Raw genomic sequence first — 10,519 nt, 5'->3', positions numbered from 1 at the left:
GGGGAAGTGCAGGCACTAAAACCGCCAAAGGGGAGGCGCAATTGATCTTTGATCTTTCTACTGAGCGGATTTCGGAGATGGAATCTAAGGTGTTAAGTAGAGGACTCTCCTTTATTCCCACTTCCTGTGCTGATCCATTCCTTCAGAAAGTTGAGAACTATAAATTAATAAGGGCCTTGAAGCTAAAGGAACATTTTGCGAAGGATAATGTGGTGAATTCATCAACAGGGACGATCTCTCTCCCACCTCAGGTGAGAAAACTCACTAAATCTACATTCGAGCCACATTCCTCGAATGCCTCTATTAGAACCTTCAGCCGGATGCTCGAGTCATCTGAGCAGGATATTAAATCTAAATGTTATCCTAATTTGTCTAAAGATGAGTCTAATGCTCTGAAGGATTTAAGTAAGAGGGAAGATATCATAATCCGCCAGGCTGATAAGGGTGGGGGGATTGTGGTTCTTGATACAGTGAAGTACAAGGCAGAATGTTCACGGTTATTGTCAGATAGTTCCACTTATGCTAGGTTGTCTAGGGACCCCACTGGTCAGTTTAAGAGGGAGCTAGACGAAATGTTAAAACTGGCAGTGGACGCTGCAATTATTACTCCTGCTGTGGCTAAGGCACTTTGTATTGATTTCCCTGTGGTTCCTATATTCTACGTGATCCCTAAGATTCACAAGGATGCTGTAAATCCCCCTGGCAGACCAATTATCTCTGCCAGGGGTTCATTGTGTGAAGCCGTTTCCATCTACTGTGATAGTTATCTCCAACCATGCATACAGGATACACCAACACATTTGAAAGACACATCATCACTTTTACGCATACTTGAGGGTTTGGGTGTTCTACCCCGGAACATCGTCTTGGCATCTGTTGATGTGACAAGCTTATATACGTGTATTCCCCATGGGGCGGGACTGTCAGCGGTAGAACACCTTTTAACTAACAACCCCAGGTACACAGGTCCAGATATCAAGTTCTTTTTGTCTCTTTTAGAATTTACATTGACACATAATTACTTTTTGTATGACAACCACTTCTACATTCAACGTACTGGCTGTGCCATGGGGAGTGCTGTGGCCCCGGCATTTGCCAATGCTTTTATGTGGGAGGTGGAAAGGGAGTTGTTTCTTCAAGATGTTCCCATTTCATCACAGTTATGTCTTTACCAGCGTTATATAGATGACGTACTCATTTTTTGGATGGGTACTGAAGGTCAGCTGATAGATATTATAGAGCAACATAACTCTACTTCTAGCCCTATTAAATTTACTATGGAGAGTAATGATAAACAGATCAATTTCCTAGATGTATGTATTACCCTGACTGATGGTGTTATTAACACTGAGTTATTCACTAAGGCCACGGATAGGAATAACCTATTAAGGTTTGACAGTTTCCACCCTACATCTACCATTTCAGGCCTTCCATATTCGCAATTCCTACGGGTTTGTAGGATCAACAGCCAGGAGACACAGAGAGACAAACAATTGAATGAGATGCTAGGTAAATTTGTTGAGAGGGGGTACCCAGTGGGTCTGTTGGAACAAGCTAAACAAAAAGCATTGAGTGTTACGCGCCAGCAACTATTGAAACCTAATGTACCTAAACAACTTAATGGAAGGTTCCCCTGGGTGACAAGTTATAACACCAGCAGTACACGTTTAATTAAACGCACCAGGCAACTGCGGCCCATTATAGCCTCTGATAGAGATTTGGGTGAAGCTTATCAGTCAAGACTACTGCCAAGTTATTCTAGGGGGCGTAGTATCAAGGATTTTGTGGTTAGGACTGACGTCTCTTCATTTAAGAAGAGTAATACAAAAAATTTCCTCAGGCGTAAAAATGGGTGCTATAGATGCAGTGGCTGCACGACTTGTGGCTATATGATACAGGGAGATACTTTTCAGCATCCCCATACTGGGAAAAAGTAGAGTATTAGGTATCCCCTATCATGTGATTCAAAATTTGTAATATATTTATTATCTTGCCCTTGTGGACTTGCCTATGTCGGCAAGACCGATTGTGCCTTCAAGACAAGAATGGCACAACATAGGTATGCCATACGTGAGGCCATTAAATCAGGTGGTAGTGATCAACCGGTGGCACGCCATTTCGCGTTAGCAAAACACGGAATGGCTACACTACGTTATAAAATAATTGATCATGTCCCACCTTCGTTGCGAGGCGGGGATCGTTCCAAAAAATTGTTGCAGGCCGAATCCAAATGGATTTATGTACTTAATACCCAATTCCCTAGGGGTTTCAATGAAGCACTCACTTTCAAATGCTTTCTGTGATTAGACCTTGCGGAGATTGGTAGATGTACCATCAGGATGCTGCTATTATTAATTTCACCATATCAGTGATGACTGATGATCGTAACATCTAAATTATACTTTATTTTCATGTATATATTAGCTAGGTACATTTGGAATAGCGGTTACCATATTTATTATGATATTTATCATGAAATAAGAAAGGAGTGTTAGTAATGGCTATAAGAGTTGGTTTACCTCCCCACTATTGGTTCCATATAGTACGACGTTATGTATATGAGTATGCTTTTTATCTCTTTGTTTGTATTAGTATTATGTATATTTTAACTTGATACACCATGTAACACATCACATTAACAGACTAATTTGATTAGAATGTATTAGTTTTGTATTAGGCACCATGCACTTTACTTTTATCAGCGCTGCTGTTACTTTGTGTAATCTGTTGCTATGGTTACTGTTTCCCTAGCCCCAGTACGCCAGCCGGACGGACCGGAGCCGCGTCATTTCCTGTGGGCGGAGTGACGTCAGGACCGGGACCTGGGCAGCGTGGCTGGAGGCGGCGGTGCGGACCTCCTCTCTTTCTAAGGTATTTAAGCACAATATTGTACACAGTGTGGTTATCCTGACGAAGGGTCTGCGTCCCCGAAACGTTGATGAAATAAAAGACACGGCTTACTCACCACTATTGCAAAGACTCTCAGTGCCGCCCTTATTTCCACTGCTGCTTATTGGATCTAGGTCCTACGAGGTGAGGGCACGGGAGCAGGTTGCTGAGACGCTGGGGAGCGTGAGGAGTGCCGGGTCATACTGCACCATATATATATATATATATATATATATATATATTCATTTATTTTTTGTGCATGTTACATTCCCTCTTTGGATGCAAACACAATCCAACTCTGCATCAATAAATCCCCCTGTCTATAAAACTCCCTATCAATCTGCACATACCGCACTGCAGGAGGCGGAATAAGTGCAGAGTTCTTGGTACATCCTGTCTGAGGCCTCTATAAGTGCATCCGGCAGCCCTGCAGAGCTTGTCAGCACCTGTCTGCATCCAACCCGACGCTTAACCTGCCTAGCTATGTGCAGATACATATGGAGTACAAGTGCTGAGCTACCTCCGCTGGCAGGGAGACCACCCCTGTTCTCATCATTCCTTACGTGACTTACCTATTATCTCCCTAACTGCAACATTCTATAAATAAATAATAATGGTGACGCTTATAACTACACCTTCGCCTGCACAAAACCCAGCGTGTCTAGAATGCGAGCTGTTTTATCACTGACTGTATATATAATGTATGTCTCCTGCCGGTGCTCCACGCTTGCTGTTTCCCCCGCCCGGTTTGTTTCCTCTGCGAATGTAGCAACAGATAAGATGACATCTCTTCAGGTGTTATAATATGAACCGGATCTGTTATTATTTATTATTTATAGCACTTGGAGAATGCTCTGCTTGATTTCGTGAACAATCCCGGCAGACAGAAGCTCTGTTCTCTAGAGTGTATTATGACTCAGGCTTGAGACGTGGGAAATAACACATCCTGCTCATCTGTCTGCTGCTGTCTAGTCTCCAATTCATGAGTTACATAGATAGTTTGTAGGACTAACGAGACTCAAACTCTTTAGGAACTTTCTGGCAAATAGCAGACGCAGGGCAGTAGAGAAACTTGCTGGGCCAAGGTGCTTTTCAGGGGGTGTGGCCTAATCACAGGAGGCGTGGCCATGCACCCTTAGAGAATAATACTGAAAAAATATATTTTTAAGCGCCTTCCTGGCCCAACTGCAGCCCACCACACTGGTGCTGCCAGGTGTGTGTGTGGGGGAACCCCTTCCATCAGACCTGGGGCTCCCCTCTCTCACGGCAACCCTGAGCAGACCTGAAAGTGCCCACACCTGAACTCAGGCCATGATGGTGCCCTAGGAATTATAAATATGCCACAGGTAGCTAAAGGTACACCCCACCTGTTTTCATGCCCCTTTCCCTAACACGTTGCCTCCGTTATTTTTTTTTTTAAAGAATAGACTGATGTTAAAGATAGAACAGAGCAGAACAGAAAAGTAGAAGAATTAAAGGAAATTAAACAAACATACAACAGTTTGCTTCTATACAGCAACGTACTCAGAATGCCGCACTTGAACGATTTTAAATTAAAAAGTAGAATTATATAATTAAAAGGTATCACCTGATGAGACGGCATGATGTTAGATGCGTATAGAATGGCTGGGAGCTATATATAAAGCATTTAAAGTAATACTGTTAAATGTGTCCTAAAAATGTGTCACTCAAATCTACTGACATGAACAGCTCTCAGTTGTCAGCAGGAAACTTGCTTAAAAAAAAATTATAATAATAAGTAGCAAAGTAATCTTAATAAAACCCGTATATAGGGGGGTCATTCCGACCCGTTCGCACTCAGCGGTTCTTCGCTGCGGTGCGAACGGGTCGGAAATGCGCATGCGCGGCGGACGCATTGGGCACGCGCGTCGTTGCCTGGCAACGATCGTCGCCGGGCAACGCCGCCGCCAATGAGAAATGTGATCGCAGCGGCGGATACTCACCGTTTTCCAGGCGTGGTGAGTCCAACGCAGGCGTATCCAGGCGTTTGGAGGGCGGATGTCTGACGTCAGGACCGGGACCTTCATCGCTGGATCCGTCGCACTGGGTGAGTAACTGCAGGCCTGGTCTTGTTTTGCTTGAAACTTTTTTAGCATAGCAGGGCTGCACAAGCGATCGCAGCCCTGCTATGCTAAAATACACTCCCCCATAGGCGGCGTCAGGTTGATCGCACCAGCAACAAAAAGTTGCTACGTGCGATCAACTCGGAATGACCCCCATAGATGTAATCCTCTTTTCATTGCGGTTAGTCAGATGTGGTTGTAGTGGCATCATGTGATGCAAGGTACCAATTATCGGTACTGTACTTTGTGCATTTGCAGGGATCGTTCTGCCTGTGCTCCAGAGGTGGGGGTGCAGTGCAGTCCAAAATTCAAATAGGAGTGCCACACCAACTTCCAGTGAGTCAGTTTGGATTGGCAGTTGGTGGCAGTTGGCGTGACTCCTCCGTCACTGCAGCAGACTGTGAAAGATTCACAGTCTGCTGCCGTTTTTCAAAACGAAGGCGTGCCGCTGCCGTTGCTGGCGAGGGACAATGCCAGAATCTCTGGCAGAGATGAGCGGGTTCAGTTCTCTGAGAACCAAACCCCCCCCCCCCCCCCCCCCCGAACTTTGAGATCCGACACCAGATCCTAGTCAGGTTCGGTTTTGCGCACCTGACTCGGAACCGAAAACCAGGCAAAACCTCAGGATCCTGTTGGATCCTGCTGTCGGATCCTGAGATTTTGGCTTGGATGCTGGTCTCCTTAGTAACCTATGGAAGACCGCTGATTGGCTGAGAGAGCCATCTGTCACGGCTCTCAGCCAATCAGCATGTCCCCATAGGCTACAATGGGCAAGATGGATGCCCCCACAGTGCTAATAGCGCCGCTGCCCACACTGCCAACATCTTCCACCCGCACTGCTTACACTCCCACACTGCCGGCACCCCCGCACTGCCGACACTGCTGACACCCCTGCACTGGGGACACTGCCGACACTCCTGCACTGAGGACACCTCCAGCACTCCCGCATTGCCGACACTGCTGGCACCCCTGCACTGAAGACACCACAGGGACACATGCACTGCCGACACCGTCGGTACCCCTGCACTGAGGACACCACTGGGACACCCGCACTGCCAATACTGGCGGCACCCTTGCAATGATCACACCACCGGCACCCCTGTACTGAGGACACAGCTGACACCCCTGCACTGCTGACACTACCGCACTGAAAATACCGCTGACACCTCTCCACTGCCGACACTACCGCTCTAAGGACACCACTAAGACACCAGCACTGCCGGCACCACCACACTGAGGACACAGCTGACACCCCTGCACTGCTGACACTACCGCACTGAGAATACTGCTGACACCTCTCCACTGCCGACACTACCGCTCTAAGGACACCGCTGGCACCCCTGCACTGCCGACACTGCTGGCACCACCACACTGAAGACACCGCTGACAACCCCACACTGAGGACCCTCTGTCACAGTAAGTGCACAATTGCTGTATCTAACCTGCACTGTATCCAACCTGCCCTGTAACCCGTGCTGTATCTGACCCACACTGTATCTGACCCACATTGTATTTTACCCGCACTGTATCCAACCCACACTGTATTTGACCTGCGCTGTATCCAACCCACACTGTATCCAACCCGCACTCTGACCTGTACTGTATCCGACCCGCATTGTATCCAACCTGCACTGTATCCAACCTGCACTGTATCTCACACTGTATACGACTTTGCACCGTAGCCAACGCGCACTATATCCAACCCACACTCCGACCTGCACTGTATTCAGCCTGCACTTAATCCAACCCGCACTGTAACCTGCACTGTATCCGACCCACATTTTATCCAACCCACACTGTATCAGACTGCACTGTATGCGATCTGCACTATGGCCCTCATTCCGAGTTGATCGGTCGCAAGGCGAATTTAGCAGAGTTACACACGCTAAGCCTACGCCTACTGGGAGTGTATCTTAGCTTCTTAAAATTGCGACTGATGTAATCGCAATATTGCGATTACAAACTACTTTGCAGTTTCTGAGTAACTTCAACCTTACTCTGCCTGTGCGATCAGTTCAGTGCTTGTCGTTCCTGGTTTGACGTCACAAACACACCCAGCGTTCGGCCAGACACTCCCCCGTTTCTCCAGCCACTCCTGCGTTTTTTCCGGAAACGGTAGCGTTTTCATCCACACGCCCATAAAACGCCGTGTTTCCGCCCAGTAACACCCATTTCCTGTCAATCACATTACGATCGCCGGAGCGATGAAAAAGCCGTGAGTAAAAATACTATCTTCATTGTTAAATTACTTGGTGCAGTCGCAGTGCGAATATTGCGCATGCGTACTAAGCGGATTTTCATTGCGATGCGATGAAAAATACCGAGCGAACGACTCGGAATGAGGGCCAATATGCAACCTGCAATGAATTCCATCTACACTGTATCTGACCTGCCCTGTATCCACTGGTACTGTGTCTGACCCACACTGTAACCTGCATTGTATCTGACCCGCTTTGTATCCAACCTGCACTGTAACCTGCATTGTATCTGACCCGCTTTGTATCCAACCTGCACTGTAACCCGGTCAATATTTAACTGTGTGTTCCAAAGTATTCCACACTGTACTACACAGGTACGGAATGCTGTTTTTTGTGATTGGGGAGATTTTGGGAAGCTGCTCGACAAAATGGCTGATTGATCGGGGCTTTACATGGGCACAGAGTGCCAGTCATCAGTGACCCAGGACCCCAGGAGGGAGGTACAGACTGGGCACTGAGAATAGGCATGTGCTGGGGGCATGTGCACTAGTGTAGGGGGTACCAATGTCTGCTGTTGCTATTTTAAACACGGTTTCTGTTTTTTTTCTTAGCTATTTGGTAACTACTTTAGAGCAATGAAATTGTAGACACACGATTCTCAGGAAATTTCTGTGTTGGATTGTTTTCTATTGATAGTACCTGTGAGTTGGTTTGATTGGTTATTGCTAATACATTACTAATTTGTAAAACATTTTTTAAACAGAAGTAACTGCCGTTTGTTTGTGCCGCTGCTCTGCTGCTTACTTTAGCCAGCCAGGCTTCGGCCTATGTTGGTGAACAATATTGTGAGCAGTGAGTTGGTCAAAATTGACTGGAAATGAATGTTATTGAGGTTAATAATACTGTAGGACAGAGGTTCCCAAATGCGGTCCTCAAGGAACCCCAACAGTCCAGGATTTAGGTATATCCATGGCTCAGCACAGCTGGTTAAATCAAATTACCTTAGGTGCTAATTAAGTCACCTGTGGCCAAGCATGGATACATTTAAAACCAGGACCGTTGGGGGGGCCTTGAGGACCGTCTTTAGGAACCTCTGCTGTAGGAACAAAAACACACCCAGCTTCTGTTGTTTTAGCTGTTTTGATTATTTTTTGGAAAAAAATACAGATTCAAAACCAAAACCCGCAAGGGTGTTTTTGGCAAAACCAATCCAGGTCCAAAACACAAAGGAGATCCAGATCAAAAAGCAAAACACAAAACCCGAAAAATGGCCCGGTGCACACCCCTACCTATATGTAAGCAGCAGCGATAGCACCTCCAGCCATTCCAACTGGAACCAGGCCCATAGAGCGGTAAACACTACTATTGCACCAGGGCATTTTATCACCATGGAGATCGCTTAATGAGTCACTGCTTAAGCAATCAGTGGCATGGTTCAGCAGCGGTCACTTCCGACCACGTGTTGATTGATAATCAGTGATAAGTAATGTTTGTCCTGTCAGAACTGGGGATTTTTCTATACCTGTATCTCAGCATGGAATTAGTACAAACCAGTTTACTAAGCACCGGATAGGAGGATTGTGAAGTGAGAGTCTTGAGACAACAGCTAGATAGGTTCTAGGATTAAGTAACTAGACTGGAACCAGTCACTGGAACCGGGTTGGGACCGGATTATGCATACTGGAGTTACCGGACTGGGGTCCTCGTTCGGAAAGGATTGTAATTGCACAGCTGCTCGCAGTGCTTTGCAAATGCAATCTTTAGCAATGCAGATGCTGGAAGAGGTGCATAGCACCTTCATCCTGGATTTGCAATCTGTACACTGCGAACGCATTGCATTTCTGGATGAACATCGTGACCATCACTTGCGATGTTCATCTGCAAAGACATGCTGCGTGGGCAGCTAGCGAGGCCAAATAACCTGCATCTTGCGATGCAGTCCTTAGCCGTGTCACTTCCAGAAAATAGGGGTGACCCGCCCCTCCTCGTGAACGCCTCTGCCTGTCAGTCAGGCAAAGGCGATCACATATCTGAGATGCGATCGCAGGACCCGTTTTGCACATGTGCAGAATAGGTCCTGCATGTGTGCAATTTACTGAACATTTCCAGACCAAGGCCCTGGGACCGGTAATGTGTCTTGTAACCAGGCCGGGACCAGTTATGCGCCCAGTAACCAAGCTGGGACCGGTGATGCATCTGGTAACCGAGCTGGGACTGGTAATGCGTGAGGTAACCAGGCTGGGACCGGTAATGCATCCGTTAACTGGGCTGGGACTGGTAATGCATGAGGTAACCGGACTGGGATCAGTAATTTGTGAGGTAACCAGGCTGGGACCTTAATGTATATGGTAACAGGACTGGGACCGGTAATGCAGGAGGTAACCAGGCTGGGACCATTAATGCATCTGGTAACCAGGCTGTGAGGAGGACTGCATGTGGTAATTAATTTGTCTGGGAAAGGTAATGCATTAGGTAACTGGGCTGGAATCAGAATTCCACAAGGTAACCAGGGTGGAACCAATATTGCATGAAGTAACTGAGATGGAACTGGTAATGCTACTACTGGACCAGGAAAGCATCTGGAATAACAACATTGAACTAGCAACCAACCAGTTCTAGGAAGAAAATAAATAGGGGTTGCTGGTTCCTGATTGGCTGCTAGCGTAAGCTGAAGCAAGGAAACATTTTAATTGAAGGAGCCGCAGTCAGCTGACTGAATCCAAAATGGCGTCGCTCATGCACCAAATCCTACGGGACTTCAGTGAATAAGAGAGCAGGTGCAATGTGCAGCAAGAGACAGCGAGGACCAGTGGAGACCAGAAGACCTCAGGTTAAGCTGGGTGAGATAACGGTGAGGTAGGTTTTGAGGTGCCAAACCACTGGTCAACCTCTGTTGGTCAGTGGTGTGTGATGGTGGTCAGTGATGATCAGTGGTGAGTGATGGCAGTCAGTGATGATCAGTGGTGAGTGATGGCAGTCAGTGATGATCAGTGGTGAGTGATGGCAGTCAGTGATGATCAGTGGTGAGTGATGGTAGTCAGTGATGATCAGTGGTGAGTGATGGCAGTCAGTGATGATCAGTGGTGAGTGATGGTAGTCAGTGATGATCAGTGGTGAGTGATGGCAGTCTGTGATGATCAGTGGTGAGTGTTGGTAGTCAGTGATGATGAGTGGTGAGTGATGGCAGTCAGTGATGATCAGTGGTGAGTGATGGCAGTCAGTGATGATCAGTGGTGAGTGATGGCAGTCAGTGATAATCAGTGGTGAGTGTTGGCAGTCAGTGATGATCAGTGGTGAGTGATGGCGGTCAGTGATGATCAGTGGTGAGTGATGGCGGTCAGTGATGAT

The sequence above is a fragment of the Pseudophryne corroboree genome, chromosome 1 (assembly GCF_028390025.1).
Source record: "Pseudophryne corroboree isolate aPseCor3 chromosome 1, aPseCor3.hap2, whole genome shotgun sequence".
In the NCBI taxonomy this organism is placed as follows: domain Eukaryota; kingdom Metazoa; phylum Chordata; class Amphibia; order Anura; family Myobatrachidae; genus Pseudophryne; species Pseudophryne corroboree.
The sequence above is the reverse complement of the archived record's forward strand: the minus strand, read 5'-3'. Positions refer to the sequence as shown.